This window comes from Lactuca serriola, chromosome 1 (genome assembly GCF_051521515.1).
Source record: "Lactuca serriola cultivar US96UC23 chromosome 1, Lser_US96UC23_V15, whole genome shotgun sequence".
Taxonomy (NCBI): Eukaryota; Viridiplantae; Streptophyta; class Magnoliopsida; order Asterales; family Asteraceae; genus Lactuca; species Lactuca serriola.
This window is the reverse complement of record NC_136408.1, coordinates 180,472,057-180,488,953: the sequence shown is the minus strand read 5'-3', so window position 1 is coordinate 180,488,953 and position 16,897 is coordinate 180,472,057.

Sequence of the window (16,897 nt, the reverse complement as noted above, 5' to 3'; positions counted from 1 at the left end):
ACATTGTCAACCAAGTTCCAAACTTGATTTTCATACATGGACTGTATCTCGCTGTCCATAGCCTCTTTCCATTTGGCAGACTCGGGGCCTGCCATGGCTTCCACATAGCTATTAGGATCATCCAGACTAACCAATGTGTCACACCCCCAAACCAGAACGGCGGAATCGTTCGAAGGCAGATGACTTCATGTAGTATCGAAACAATTGAATACATAGTAAAGAAAGCAATACAACCATCACATATATAATTTCAAAGTTTACATTGTTGAAAGGTACTTGTTTCAAAAGAAAATTACAATATGATGCTTAAAATGAAATTAAACTAACGCCGCAACGTCCCTTCTTCAAAAGTTGCAGTTTACCTGTATTACTGAATCCCTGAGAAATACAAGTGGTTTTGAAAGAGTAGGTCAACATTTAAGCTGGTGAGTTCATAAGTATTTAGTGACAATGTTTATATCAAAAAGAATGAAAATGGTTTGTTCATGTTAAATGTTCCAAGAAAATCCCATATTTTCTACTATAGTAGATGGTAGTTTGATTGTTCCAAAACTGTAATTGCAATAGTGCTATTCATGCCTAAAATAGTAGTTTTATGTGTAAATCGTTAAGGCATTTGAAAATCCCCGTAAATCAATGTGTTTTTAGTACTCCATGTGAGTCTTATAACCATACATTTTGACCAGGATGCCTATATCAACGTTCTTCAAGCGTTGGAAAGTTATGACGTTTGTCACCCCAGGCCTGCCGGCCTAGTTGTAGCTAACAACTCATGTGTGGGATTGTCAATCCCATATAGATCTATACACAAGTATCACACTCCCCCTACAAGGGATTATGGTATATAATACAGGACTTAAAATGCATACTCGAAAGTACGTGAAATGTCTCACAAAATTTGGTATAAAACAAATTTACGTATGAAAAGGTCCATTTGTTCTTGTATATGAGAATATCTCTTTGATGTAGTGTTCTTAGTATGTAAATGTTCGTGATTTCCTCGTACTATACCTATTATAGTTTTTCAAAATGTTTTTCGTTCGTATATCAAACCCTAGTGTAATGCTCTCTCATTATGTAAAGTATAACACGTAAAGTGTCTTGACTGATCACATATACCTAATGTAAAAATGGAGCATTTTATTTGTGTGTGTGTGTGTATATATATATATATATATATATATATATATATATATATATATATATATATATATATATATAAGCACGTTTTATTTCCACAAGACAAGGTGTTATTGAAAATATATATTTCATAAGAGAATACTCATGTAGTAGTTTATGAATCACATATGATTACTTAGATAAAAAGTTTATATAGTGAATCGTTAAGTTATACACGTTAATAACTGCGTGTTTTACTTGCATTCCCCCCTAATATTGTATAAAACGCATTTATCAAACAATTAAAAGCGTAGTTTATAGGGGTATGAAATCTCTTGAAAGATCGAAGAAGGCGAGATGAAAACCGAGCAAACTTTGACTCGAGAAAGCGGATTTTCTCAGGATTCTCGGGAATCTCGGGAGAACAAACGACCTTGGGGGCTTGAGTATGGAAACCGAGGCTTCGGGATATCACGTGCACGTCAAACGAGGTAAAAGCGCAAGAAAGATGAGAGAAATGAGCATTTTCCCCGGAGCCCTTGCATCCCTTTTATAGGGGATGGGAACCGCCTCAGTACGCTGGGCATACGCGTGCGTCATGCGTAACGGCATCCTCAACTGTCTCGGAGCTCGGATGGGAAGGAGCATAGCCTCGCATAGGGGGCGACGTGGACGATCCGAGGCCTAGTCCTCGAGTACGTTGGGGGTACGCTGTTACGCTGGGCGTAACTCGGATTGACCCGTTGACTCCCCCTTCGGATAATTCCGAAATTTGATTTAAATTTATATTTTTATTATTTAGTACACTTCAAAAATTCATATCTTCTTCATACGAACTCCGTATTCGACGTTCTTTATATCCACACGTAGGTGAGACTACGCTCTACAAGTTTCGTTTAGACTCCGTTGGCAAATTTTAAAATTATTTTTATTATTTATTTATTAAAAGGCCGGGGTAAGAAAAGTTCGTTAGAAATCCATAACTTCTTTATCCGATGTCTACTTTTGCCATACTTTTTACCATTGAAAAACCATTGTCGAGACCTTCGATTCTCATTTAGGTTATTCCAGCCAAAAGTCGCTCGATATCTGTTTCGAGTTTTTAGCTGTCTATCGCTATACCGAACTTGGAAAAATCATAACTTCCTCATACGAAGACAAATTTGGACGTTCTTTTTATGTACGATCATGGTTTAATGATATGTACATAGTAGGTATCCAAATAGAGACTTTTGTACATTTTTATTTTCAAAGTTAATTTCATTATTTTAAAAGGGGTTACAATACTTGGCTTTTTAAGTCATTACATAGAATCGAAATATCGGGATGTGACATCATCCCCCCGTTAGAGGGAATTTCGTCCCAAAATTTAATGTAAACAAAACACTTGTGGGTTAGGGAAAAAAGATGTGGCTACTTGTGTTTCATCCGATCTTCGCGTTCCCAGGTGTATTCAGTTCCTCACTTTGCATTCCAGCGGACCTTCACGATAGGTATGCGACTTTGTTTGGTTCTTTTAATTTCCCTATCCATGATTTCAATTGGTTCTTCTATAAATTGGAGACTCTCGTTGATTTTGATTTCGTCTAGAGGGACGACGAGGGTCTCATCGGACAAACATTTCTTCAAGTTTGACACATGAAAGGTAGGGTGTACGTTATTGAGTTCCTGCGGTAGACGAAGTTTGTAGGCTACCGGGCCGATTCTTGCAAGGATCTTGAATGGTCCGATATACCTCAGGTTTAGTTTCCCACGTTTTCCGAAACGTTTTAACCCCTTCCAGGGTGAGACCTTTAAGAGCACTCGGTCCCTTACCTAAAATTCCAAGGGTTTCCGTCTTTTGTCTGCATAACTCTTTTGTCTGTCTCTTGAAGCTTTTAGTCGTTCCCGAATTTATACAATCTTCTCGGTTGTCTCTCTTATGATTTTCGGGCCAGTGAGAGTGTTGTCGGGTACTTGTCCCTTGGCTAGTTGTGTGTCACCTACTTCAGTCCAGCACAGTGGAGACTTGCACTACCGTCCGTAGAGGGCTTCAAATGGAGAAATTTTAATGCTGGAGTGATAGCTATTGTTGTATGAAAATTCGACTAGTCGTAAATGGTTATCCCATGCTTTACCAAAATCGATTACACAAGCTCTTAGCATATCTTCCAACGTTTGTATGGTCCTCTCACATTGACCGTTGGTTTGTGGATGGTAAGCAGTACTCATGTCAAGCCTCGTTCCTAGAGATTTTTGTAACGATTGCCAGAACTGCGAGGTGAACCTACTATCTCTGTCGGAAATAATGGATATTGGTACACCATGTAGTCGCACAATCTCTCATATGTAGGTTCGAGCTAGCTTCTCCATCTTGTCGGTTTCTCTTATTGGCAGGAAGTGTGTGGATTTTGTTAACCTATCAACGATTACCCAGATGGTGTCTAGTCCACCTGCTGTCTTGGGTAATTTGGTTATGAAGTCCATCGTTATCTGTTCCCACTTCCACTCGGGTATTTCGGGTTGTTGCAGCAATCCCGATGGCTTCTGGTACTGTACCTTGACCTTAGCGCAAGTCAGACACTTGCTCACGTAGGTAGTGATCTCTGCTTTCATGTTCGGCCACCAATACAATTTCTTGAGGTCCAGATACATCTTGTCTGAACCTGGATGCACACTGTATCGAGTCTTATGAGCCTCATTCATGACTACGTCTCTAAATCCACCAAACTTCCGTGTCCAGATCCGATCCATGAAGTAATGGACTCCATCACCCTTGACTTCAAGATTTTTGTCCATTCCTCTTAGGGCTTCACCTGCCACGTTCTCTGTTTTCAAGGCCTCTCTCTGAGCATCCTTTATTTGTGTGGACAGATGTGAATGGATCGTCATGGTTAAGGATTTTACTCGGCGACCTGAGTATTCTTTTCGACTAAGAGCATCAGCTACTACATTCTCTTTTCCCGGGTGATAGCGAATCTCGCATTCGTAGTCCTTCAGTATTTCAACCCATCGTCTCTACCTCATGTTGAGTTCTTTTTGGTTGAGAATGTGCTGAAGGATCTTATGATCGGTGAAGATCGTGCATTTCGTGCCATAAAGATAGTGTCTCCAGATCTTTAGCGCGAAAACAACTGCTCCTAGTTCAAAATCGTGGGTAGTGTAGTTGACCTCGTGCGCCTTGAGTTGTCTTGAGGCGTAGGCGATGACCTTTCCTCGTTGCATTAGAACACATCCAAGACCTTGGTTAGATGCATCATAGTAGACCACGAAGTCTTCTGTTCCTTCTGGCAAGGACAATATAGGAGCGCTGCATATTGCTTGCTTCGGGGTTTAGAAATAAGCGTCTTGTTTTTCTTCCCAATTGAAAGTTACACCCTTCTGTGTCAGGGTGGTGAGTGGTTTCACAATCTTCGAGAAGCTCTGTATAAACCTTCGATAGTAGCCAGCAAGGCCCAAGAATTGTCGAATTTCCGTTGGGGTTCTTGGAGCTGACCAGTTCTCGATTGCTTTGGTTTTGGAGGGGTACACGTGTATTCCGTCTTTGCTAACCATGTGACCTAGGAAATCTACCTTTCGAATCCAAAATTCTCACTTGGAGAATTTCGCGTATAACTTCTCTTTTCTCAGCGTTTCTAAGACTTGTCGGAGGTGTTGACTGTGATCCTCTTTAGTCTTCGAATAGATGAGTATGTCATCTATGAATACGATCACAAATCTGTCTAGAAACGAACGACAAACCCGGTTCATTAAGTCCATGAACGCCGCTGGTGCGTTTGTTAATCCAAAGGGCATCACTAAAACTCGTAGTGACCATAACGAGTTCGAAAAGCTTTTTTGGGAACATCTTCTTCCAAGACTCGTAGTTGGTGATACCCGGACCTTAAGTCGATCTTTGAGAAATAACTCGCTCCCTGCATGTGACAACCCGATATTTCAACTCTTTGTAACGACCAAAATGGGTCAAGTATTGTAACCACTTCTGAATAATAAAAATTTACTTTCATAATAAAATGTACAAATATGTTCTATTTAATTTCCTTCTATGATTAAATGTCTTTGAACCATGATCGTACGTGAAAAGAACGCCCAAATCCGACTTCATATAGCGAAGTTATGATTTTTCCAAGTTCGGCTTAGCAAGAGACAGCTAAAAACTCGAATCGGAGATCGAGCGACTTTTAGCCGGAATGACCTAAACGAGAATCGAGGGTCTCGACAATGGTATTCCAGCGGTAAAAAGTCTGGCAAAAACCGACATCAGATAAAGAAGTTATGAATTTTCAAAGAAATTCCTTAAACACGATGAATTTTTAATAAATAATAAAAAAAAATAATTTCGGAATTTGCCGACGGAGCCTAAACGAAAGTTGTAGAGCGTAGTCTCACCTACGCGAGGATATAAAGACCATCGAAAACGGAGTTCGTATGAAGAAGATATGAATTTTTGAAGTTAAATTAAATAAATTAATTATTTATTTTATTCAAAGTTCGGATATTATCCGAAGGGGAGTCAGAGTCCTCATCCGATGTACGCGCTGCGTACCCCTGTACGCCCCGCGTAACCGAGAGGATTAGCCTCTGATCCTCCACGTCGCGCTATCCGAAGAAACCGACCCGTCCGACCCGTCCGAAGCCCCGACCCGTCCGACCCGCCGTCCCATCTGATCCGCCGTCCCATCCGAACCGAGGCAGTCGAGGCTTCGGTCATGCATGACGTACGCGTACGCACTGCGTACGAGCATACGCCCCGCGTAGCGAGGCAGACCAGCCTTACTATAAATAGGATGCGAGGGTTTCCAAAGAAAGGGCTCATTTCTCTTCTCTCTCTCAACTTTGCCTCGTTTTCCGTGTCCGTTCAAACCCGAAGCTCTGCTCTTTTTGGCTCAAGTCCCGAAGGTCGATTTTACTCCCGAGATTCCCAAGAATCCCGAGGAAAATCCGTTTCCCGAGACAAAACTCTGCTCGGTTTTCCATCTCGCTATCTCCAAATCTTTCAAGTGAGTTTCATACCCCCTTAATCAACCGTTTTAATTATTCCAAATACTTTTATATGCTTTCAAGGGGGGGGGGGGATTACAAGTAAACCTTTAAGGAACTTTTATATATATATAACATATGTTACAATAGCATTCGATCTTTTAAAATATAAAGTTGTTGTAATGCCTGTATAAAACTAAACTGTTCTTAGATTATTCTTTTCTATCTTAGACTCTACACCAAAAATCTATGCTTTCATAAACAAGTGATTCTTTTTCTAGGTATTTCTAAACAAACAAGACACACTTTTCGAAAACTATAATAGGTATAGTCTACGAACAGATTTCTAACTCTTATGTACTAGAAACATATATTTCAAGAAGTTTACTTTCGTATACAAGAACAAACGTAACATTTTAACAAGTAGATCTGTTTTTATACCACGGTTTTGTGAGAAACTAACTTCATGTACATTCGAGTACCCATTTCAAGTCCTGTATTATATACCAGAATCCCTTGGAGGGGGAGCATGGTGTTTGTGTATAGATCTATACGGGCTTGACAACCCGCGCCCTGACTGTTAGCTGCAGTCCACCGTTTGGGGTGACAAACGTCATAACATTCCAACGCCTGAAGAACGTTGTGTATAGGAATTCAGAGTCAATAGTATGGTTATAAAACTCACAAGGGGTATTAAAAATGCATTGATTTACAAGGTTTTCAAACTCATTGTCTATTTTACATTTACATACATTTTGGAAACAAACATTGGTCTTGAGTGAAGGCTACTTTTATACTAGTAGAAAATATAGGATTTTCTAAACACAAGCAAACAAAGATAAAACATTTCATTTCATTCAAACATTGTCACTTAAATACTTATGAAATTCACCAGCTTAAATGCTGATCTACTCTTTCAAAATTTCTTGTATGTCCCAGGAAATCAGTAATTTCAGGTATTCATTTCGCTTTTGATGAAGGGATGCTGCGGCGCCAGTTTAATCTCATATTTCGACATCATATTGTAATTGGGTTTTGAACATGTAACTTTTGACAAATGTAAACTTTCAATTATATATATGATGGTTGTATTGCTTTCTTTACTATGTATTCATTTGTTACGTTACCACATGAAGTCATCCGCCCCCGAACGTTTCCGCCGTTCAGGGTTGGGGGTGTGACAGATTGGTATCAGAGCAATGTTTATAGTGAACTAAGTATATCGAACCACATAAGATATACAAACTATAAATGCTTAAAGGACTAATACTCTCTGACAAAACAAATTTTCTTTTTACACTTAAACAACATTTCGTTCAACTTAAATTGATAGTTCATTTAAGTGCAATTACATGCATACCACAAACTATTTTCATGATTATACAACTATACAAGTATTTAGACAAGTTGACACTACGACTGAGACTCGATATATGTAATCAGATTTTGGACAAATATAGCATGATCAACTATATTTGCCCAAGATTGGACCAACATATATCGAGGAATGATCGTAGTAAGCAACAAGTCAAAACTTACCAAACCATTACAAGAATCAAACACAAGAAATTGAATACTATAGGAGTACTTGCTATCTAAACTAGTTTAACTTACATGTTTTGCATGTTCCGACTTTATTCAATTCTTATAAACCCTATTTCTCGTACAGTCAAATGGCTGGATTTCACCACCCTGGGGACCCCTACTTTCCCAACCAAGGCAACGGAGGATGGATCGAAGATGATCCCGAAGAGGACGAGGAACCCATAGAAGTGGGTGATGACTCCGGTACCGACTCAGAGCCGGAAGTTATCGATCCACCACCCATTCAACCTCCCGTCTTCGTAAGGAAATTTCAAGGACCGACTCCCGTCTGGGGAAGTCACCTCCACCATTGGAGCCAACAGCAAAACCTACGCCCTCCCTACGGCATGTGCCGGGACTTCTATGATGTCCGCGGCGGAGGTTCGGCTGATCGAGCACTCCCGGTAATGGTGGGTAAGTTAGCCAATCAGTCCTATCAGTCTGGGGTACAAGCTAGTCGACTCCGGGATATCAACGTGGAAGTGCAGGTTCACACTTCTGACATCCGTAGGCTGGACAAGATGCAAGACAACGCTCAATTCCAAACCGAAGCGTTTCAAGCGCAAATGATTGCAGCCCTCGCCGAACTAAGGGAACAACAAGCCGCTTTCGATAGGCGCCTAATGGAGTCAAAGCAATCAGATACGGAGTCAAGCTCCAAGCACAACCTTCGACGCAAGTAGTGCTTGTCAAGGACTCAAATTTTGTTATAGCTTAGGACCTCGGCTAAAAGTCTTTAAATTTCTCGAACTTTGTAATCGGAGACCCTTATAGGGGTCAAATTTTCATGATCGTCGTAACAACTTTTATATTAATATAAGTGGCACTATTACTACTATGTTGAGTATTTCGTTCGAACCTTGAATGGTCTTTGTGAACCCAAATACTTGTTTCATACCTTTAGTCTTACAAATAACTTTCATTCTTCTATTTTAAGACTCATACTATCATCTGTTGTTGAACTATAGCGATTTAGTTCATGAGACACATACATTTTCCATTCTATGAAATTCTTATCCTTGTCTTTTCAATCTATAGTTGAAGGATGCCTCCGCGTAGGAATCCAAGGCGAAACAACGGTGAGGAAGCACCTATATCACCACCACCTCCACCACCCCAATTTGATGCTGTAATGTTTCAAGCAGCAGTCACCGCAGCGGTGACAGCTGCCATGTCACAGATCAATAACTCAAGTGCTAATGGCTCGGGATCTGGCCCACACCCATCCAACCATGGCGAGAGTCATGGACCACCTCAAGAATGCACCTATAAGGACTTCACTAATGCCAAGCCCCGGATGTTTTATGGTACTGGTGGTGTGATGGCCCTGAGGCAGTGGATTAAAAGGACGGAGGCAGTCTTTGAAATATGCTCCTATCCTGAGCACAGCAAAGTCAAATTTGCAACCTTCACCCTTCTCGATAAAGCTTTAACTTGGTGGAACGGCCACGTTAAAGTACTTACCCTAATCGTGGCAAACTCCATAAGCTGGGAGAGCCTTGAAGCCATGATGATGAGAGAATACTGCCCAAGGGGAGAGATTCAAAAGCTTGAACACGAACTTTGGAATATCGGAATGGTTGGTACCGACATCGCTACTTATACCAACAGATTCTGCGAGCTGGCAATCCTTTGTCCAGATATGATTGCTCCTGAGAGCAAGAAGATAGAGAGATACATCTGGGGACTGACGCCCCAAATGCGATCAAGCGTGTTAGCTTCTAAACCTGACACCTTTGAAAGTGCTAAGGAACTGGCACAATCTCTGATCGACTACGGAGGTCATCAGAACTCAACCACTTCTGCACCAGCACCACAAAAAGGAAACAACAACAAAAACAACTACAACAACAACAACAACAACAACTACAACAACAACAACAACAACAACAACAATGGCAGGAAGAGAGCGTGGATTAAAGAGAAGGGTGGGTCTTCCCAAGAATCCGCAAAGAAACAACTGGTGTCAGTAAATGCTGCCATTGTACCTGCTACAGCCCCTACAAATACCTACCCAACAAAGCCTTATATAGGCAACCTCCCAAAATGCACCAAATGCAATTACCACCACCATGGACCTTGTCGAGATATGCAGTGCGCCAACTGCAGCAGGAAAGGACACACAACCCGTTTCTGCAAGGAACCCGCAAAGCCGATCACTCAAGTTCCCAGTGCGGGTGTAGGGCAGACTTGCTACGGTTGTGGCGAGGTGGGCCACTACAAGAGAAACTGTCCTAAGGCAGCAGGCACCGGAGGTGTGGGACGAGTTTTGGCAATAGGCCACGACAAAGCTGTAGCTGACCCAACTATGGTTGCTGGTACGTTCCTTCTCGATAATTCATATGCATGCATATTATTCGATAGTGGAGCGGGGAGAAGCTTCGTGAGTCAAAACTTTATTCATTTACTTAAACCTAAACCTAGCAAGTTAGAAAAATCATTCACTGTAGAGATGGCCAATGGAAAAACCGAAAACACAAATTGCATACACATGGGCTGTACGTTAACATTAGACGGCCATTCTTTCCCAATCAATCTCATGCCGGTTCAAATTAAAAGTTTCGACGTCATAGTCGGCATGGATTGGTTTAGTCTTCTTCGCGCCGACATCATGTGCTTTGAGAAAGCAGTCCGTCTTAACCTCCCTAACAACGAAACATTAGTTATCTACGGCGACAAATCTAGTGCAAACCTTCGCATCATTTCGTGCATCCAAGCTCGAAAGTGCTTGCGGAAGGATTGTCGAGCATTCCTAGCGCACATCGTCGATACAAGTCAAGAACTGAAGGACATCAAGAGCATCTCGGTAGTACGCGACTTTCCCGGTATCTTTCCAGAAGAACTACCAGGATTACCACCGCAACGCCAAGTCGAGTTCAGAATCGACTTAATTCCAGGAGCTACCCCAGTAGCAAAGTCGCCTTATCGTCTTGCACCAGCAGAGATGCAGGAACTTTCCAGTCAACTTAATGAACTCCTTCACAAAGGATTCATAAGACCAAGTTTCTCACCTTGGGGAGCACTGGTCTTGTTTGTAAAGAAGAAAGACGGATCGTTCCGTATGTGCATCGACTACAGAGAGCTGAACAAACTTACTGTCAAGAACCACTATCCTCTACCCGTATTGACGACCTATTCGATCAACTTCAAGGGGCGAACTACTTCTCCAAAATAGACCTGCGATCCGGATATCACCAATTACGAGTTCTAGAGGAGGACATTCCAAAGACAGCTTTCCGAACTCGTTATGGACACTATGAATTCGTGGTGATGCCGTTCGGATTAACCAATACACCAGCAGTATTTATGGACCTAATGAATAGGGTATGCCGCCCTTACTTGGATCAGTTCGTCATCGTCTTTATCGATGATATACTTATCTACTCTCGAAGTGAGGAAGAGCATAGTCAACACCTACGAAAAGTCCTAGAAACACTACGAACGGAGAAACTCTATGCGAAGTTCTCTAAATGCGAATTTTGGATTCGAAGAGTCGAATTTTTAGGTCACGTTGTTAGCGAGAAAGGTATACACGTGGACCCCTCCAAAATTAAGGCTATTGAGAACTGGTCGGCACCAAAGACACCTACAGAAATTCGTCAATTTCTAGGTCTAGCTGGCTACTATCGCAGATTCATAAAGAACTTTTCGAGCATTGCGAAACCTCTTACTTCATTAACCCAGAAGGGTGTGGCCTTTGACTGGGAAGCGAAACAAGAGAAGGCATTCCAGGCACTAAAGCAGGCCTTGTGCACCGCACCGATACTATCCCTCCCCAAAGGGATAGAAGACTTCGTAGTGTATTGCGATGCTTCAAATCAAGGACTTGGTTGTGTTCTTATGCAGAGAGGGAAGGTTATCGCTTATGCCTCCCGACAGCTTAAGACACACGAAGTGAACTATACGACACACGACCTCGAGTTAGGAGCAGTGGCATTTGCTCTGAAGATCTGGAGGCACTACTTATACGGAACAAAGAATACTATATTCACCGATCAAAAGAGCCTTCAACACATTTTCGATCAGAAGGAACTCAACATGCGACAACGACGATGGGTTGAGTTACTGAATGACTACGAATGCGAAATTCGTTATCATCCTGGCAAGGCCAACGTAGTAGCCGACGCCCTCAGTCGAAAGGAATACACTGGTCGGAGGGTCAAATCTCTGACCATGACTATCCATTCCCACTTATCCACACAAATTAACGAAGCACAAATGGAAGCCTTGCAACCTGAAAATGTGGCGGGTGAATCCCTGCGAGGAATGGAGAAGAATTTAGAAGTCAAGGGTGGCGGAGCCTACTATCTCATGGACCGAATCTGGACCCCAAATCATGGTGGTTTCAGAAACGTAGTCATGACCGAGGCTCACAACTCAAGATATTCCGTTCACCCGGGTTCAGATAAAATGTATCTGGATCTTAAGAAACTGTACTGGTGGCCTAACATGAAAGCAGAAATTGCTACCTTTGTGAGTAAATGTCTTACTTGCGCTAAGGTTAAGGTCGAGTATCAGAAACCGTCAGGACTACTACAACAACCAGAGATACCGGAATGGAAATGGGAGCGGATTACTATGGACTTCATAACCAAGTTACCCAAGACGACAAGTGGACTCGATACCATATGGGTCATTGTCGACAGATTGACCAAATCCGCACATTTCCTACCCATCAAGGAAACTGACAAAATGGAGAAGCTTACAAGAACTTACTTAAGGGAAGTAGTGCGACTGCATGGTGTTCCGATATCCATTATCTCCGATCGAGATAGTAGATTCACTTCAAGATTCTGGCAGTCACTACAAAGTTCCCTGGGAACTAGGCTAGACATGAGTACAGCCTACCACCCACAGACAGACGAACAAAGTGAGAGAACAATACAAACTTTAGAAGACTTGCTGAGAGCCTGCGTGATTGACTTTGGAAAGGCATGGGATATTCATTTACCCCTTGTCGAATTTTCATACAACAATAGTTATCATACAAGCATAAAGGTTGCTCCGTTTGAAGCCCTCTATGGTCGAAAGTGCAGATCCCCTCTGTGCTGGACTGAAGTTGGCGATACCCAGTTAGCTAGAGGAAGAGTTCCTGAAAGCACTCTCATAGGTCCGGAGATCATACGTGAAACAACAGAGAAGATCGTTCAGATTCGTGAACGATTGAAAGCCTCAAGAGACCGACAGAAAAGCTACGCTGACCAAAGGAGGAAACCTTTGGAATTCCGGGTAGGAGACCACGTCTTATTAAAGGTCTCACCGTGGAAGGGTTTAATACGATTTGGAAAGCGTGGGAAACTAAATCCAAGATACATAGGGCCTTTCGAGATTCTTGCCAGAATCGGCCCTGTGGCTTACAAGCTTAACCTACCGCGCGAACTTAGTAACATCCATCCAACCTTCCACGTCTCAAACTTGAAAAAGTGTCTGTCTGACGAGACTCTTGTTATTCCACTCGACGAGATCGAGATCAACGAGAGCCTCAACTTTGTGGAAGAACCAGTAGAAATCATGGACCGAGAGGTCAAACAAACAAAACAAAGTCGCATACCCATCGTGAAGGTTCGCTGGAACGCCAAGCGGGGACCCGAATTCACATGGGAACGCGAAGATCAGATGAAACAAAAGTACCCTCATCTCTTTCATGTTCACTAGTATCTTTACTACTTTAAATTTCGGGACGAAATTCTCTCTAACGGGGGGATGATGTGACAACCCGATATTTCAACTCTTTGTAACGACCAAAATGGGTCAAGTATTGTAACCACTTCTGAGTAATAAAAATTTACTTTCATAATAAAATGTACAAATAAGTTCTATTTAATTTCCTTCTATGATTAAATGTCTTTGAACCATGATCGTACGTGAAAAGAACGCCCAAATCTGACTTCATATAGCGAAGTTATGATTTTTCCAAGTTCGGCTTAGCAACAGACAGCTAAAAACTCGAATCGGAGATCGAGCGACTTTTGGCCGGAATGACCTAAACGAGAATCGAGGGTCTCGACAATGGTATTCCAGCGGTAAAAAGTCTGGCAAAAACCGACATCAGATAAAGAAGTTATGAATTTTCAAAGAAATTCCTTAAACACGATGGATTTTTAATAAATAAAAAAAAAATTCGGAATTTGCCGACGGAGCCTAAACGAAAGTTGTAGAGCGTAGTCTCACCTACGCGAGGATATAAAGACCATCGAAAATGGAGTTCATATGAAGAAGATATGAATTTTTGAAGTTAAATTAAATAAATTAATTATTTATTTTATTCAAAGTTCGGATATTATCCGAAGGGGAGTCAGAGTCCTCATCCGATGTACGCGCTGCGTACCCCTGTACGCCCCGCGTAACCGAGAGGATTGGCCTCTGATCGTCCACGTCGCGCTATCCGAAGAAACCGACCCGTCCGACCCGTCCGAAGCCTCGACCCGTCCGACCCGCCGTCCCATCCGATCCGCCATCCCATCCGACCCGCGTACCCAGCAACCCGTCCCATCCGAACCGAGGCAGTCGAGGCTTCGGTCATGCATGACGTACGCGTACGCGCTGCGTACGAGCGTACGCCCCGCGTACCGAGGTAGACCAGCCTTACTATAAATAGGATGCGATGGTTTCCAAAGAAAGGGCTCATTTCTCTTCTCTCTCTCAACTTTGCCTCGTTTTCCGTGTCCGTTCAAACCCGAAGCTCTGGTCTTTTTGGCTCAAGTCCCGAAGGTCGATTTTACTCCCGAGATTCCCGAGAATCCCGAGGAAAATCCGTTTCCCGAGACGAAACTCTGCCCGGTTTTCCATCTCGCTATCTCCAAATCTTTCAAGTGAGTTTCATACCCCCTTAATCAACCGTTTTAATTATTCCAAATACTTTTATATGCTTTCAAGGGGGGGGGGGATTACAAGTAAACCTTTAAGGAACTTTTATATATATATATAACATATGTTACAATAGCATTCGATCTTTTAAAATATAAAGTTGTTGTAATGCATGTATAAAACTAAACTGTTCTTAGATTATTCTTTTCTATCTTAGACTCTACACCAAAAATCTATGCTTTCATAAACAAGTGATTCTTTTTCTAGGTATTTCTAAACAAACAAGACACACTTTTCGAAAACTATAATAGGTATAGTCTACGAACAGATTTCTAACTCTTATGTACTAGAAACATATATTTCAAGAAGTTTACTTTCGTATACAAGAACCTACGTAACATTTTAACAAGTAGATCTGTTTTTATACCACGGTTTTGTGAGACACTAACTTCATGTATGTTCGAGTACACATTTCAAGTCCTGTATTATATACCAGAATCCCTTGGAGGGGGAGCATGGTGTTTGTGTATAGATCTATACGGGCTTGACAACCCGCGCCCTGACTGTTAGCTGCAGTCCACCGTTTGGGGTGACAAACGTCATAACATTCCAACGCCTGAAGAACGTTGTGTATAGGCATTCAGAGTCAATAGTATGGTTATAAAACTCACAAGGGGTATTAAAAATGCATTGATTTACAAGGTTTTCAAACTCATTGTCTATTTTACATTTACATACATTTTGGAAACAAACATTGGTCTTGAGTGAAGGCTACTTTTATACTAGTAGAAAATATAGGATTTTCTAAACACAAGCAAACAAAGATAAAACATTTCATTTCATTCAAACATTGTCACTTAAATACTTATGAAATTCACCAGCTTAAATGCTGATCTACTCTTTCAAAATTTCTTGTATGTCCCAGGAAATCAGTAATTTCAGGTATTCATTTCGCTTTTGATGAAGGGATGCTGCGGCGCCAGTTTAATCTCATATTTTGACATCATATTGTAATTGGGTTTTGAACATGTAACTTTTGACAAATGTAAACTTTCAATTATATATATGATGGTTGTATTGCTTTCTTTACTATGTATTCATTTGTTATGTTACCACATGAAGTCATCTGCCCCCGAACGTTTCCGCCGTTCAGGTTTGGGGGTGTGACACTGCAGCTGGTCGAATAGGTCGTCGATGCGTGGTAAGGGATATCGGTTCTTGATAGTGAGCTTGTTAAGTTCTTGGTAGTCGATGCACATAAAGAAAGATCCATCCTTCTTCTTTACAAACAAGACTGGTGCTCCCCAAGGTGAGAAACTCGGCCTGATGAATCCTTTGTTGAGTAGTTCATTTAGTTGGTTGGATAACTCCTGCATCTCTGCCGGTGCTAGACGGTATGGCGACTTAGCTACTGGTGTAGCTCCGGGAATTAAGTCGATTCTTAACTCGACTTGACGTTCTGGTGGAACTCCGGGAAGATCTTCAGGGAAAATATCGGCAAAGTTGCAGACCTCTGGAATGTCTTTGATGTTCTTCGTTTCTTTTTCCTTATCTACCACGTGGGCTAAGAAGGCATGGTACTCCTTACGTAGGTATTTCTGGGCTTTGACGCAAGAGATGATTTGTAAATTGGTATTGGGTTTGTCACCATAAATGACAAGAGTTTCGCCATTTGGCAGATTTAGGCGAACGGCCCTTTCATGACAAAGTATATCAGCATGGTGTAGGCTTAACCAATCCATACGGATGATGACATCAAAGCTCTTTATAGTGATCGACATTAGATCAATTTGAAATTAATGTTCGTTTAGAGTTAGTGTGCAACCTATGTACATATCATTAGTGCTTTCTGTTCTACCGTTTGCCATTTCTATTGTGAATATCTTATTGATTGTTTTAGGGTTCTGTTTTAGTTCGTGCTTGAATTTATGACTCCCGAAGCCCCTCTCCGCACCACAATCAAAGAGTATACATGTATAAGCGTTATTTAGGAGAAATGTACCCGTAACCACCGTGGGATCGGCTATTGCTTCGTTCTGCCCTATTGCCAGCACTCGCCCCGTGCTGCCAGCATTCCTTGTTTTAGGGAAGTCTCTCTTATAGTGTCTAGCCTCACCGCATCCATAACATGCCTGGCCTACACCGGCTCCTTGGATATGGGTGATTGGTTGCGCTGTGCTCTACAGAAACGGGCAGTGTGCCCTTTCTTGTTGCAGTTGTTGCAATGCATCTCCCGATAATTTCCGTTGTGATGGAAATTGCATTTGCTGCATTTCGGCAGGTTTCCAGTATATGGCTTTGCTGGTGTAGTAGTAATTGGTGCAGCAGTGTGGCCAGTAGCGGCATGGACTGCCACGATCTATTGTTTCTTGGAAGGTTCCTGTGAGGGTTGACTCTTCCTTTTGTTCCAGAACCTCTTCTTCTTGTT